Genomic DNA, 653 nt, shown 5'->3' with positions numbered 1-653 from the left:
CTGAAAGGAGGCCCGGCCAAGAGGCGCCATAACATGGCGGGGCGCCCTCTGCCAGGCGGAACAGGCCAAGCGCCTCCACCATGTAGATCAGGCAAGGACACACTTCAGCCCCTCAGTAGTTTTATACATAAGTCCACAAACCTCTAACTGAAGGTCTGCTGTGACCAGCAGTGCTGTGGAATTTGAAGAGGCACAAATAGAGGGCGAAAAGGAGTATAGTGTCTAGATCAATGATGGGCAACCTTTTGCACTTGGTGTGTCAAAATTCACCAAAAAACCTAGCATGACTTGGGTGGTGTGTCACTTTGAGGGGAAAAAACCCATAATTTCACAATATATATAGTTTAAATAACAATATATAATCTATATATATAAAAGAGTGATGGCATCACGGCAGCGGACAAAACAACAAAAGTAAACGCCCCACAACCTCAAAAATTGACAGCACAACCCCTCATCCATGCCTCTAGGTTGATACAACAAAAAGAAAAGAAAAATAAAGTCCTAATTAGAGGGAGAGGAAAAATTGTTTTTATCCAATTGCTGCCAGTTAGAAGGCTAACCTCCGCCCACTTGGTCTCCTAGCAACCCACTCAGCCCAGGGGACCCTTTACTTTAACTACCACCAATTCCTCAATACTTTATTTCCCATA

This window comes from Anolis carolinensis, chromosome 1 (genome assembly GCF_035594765.1).
Source record: "Anolis carolinensis isolate JA03-04 chromosome 1, rAnoCar3.1.pri, whole genome shotgun sequence".
NCBI lineage: Eukaryota > Metazoa > Chordata > Lepidosauria > Squamata > Dactyloidae > Anolis > Anolis carolinensis.
Note: the sequence above shows the minus strand (reverse complement) of the source record.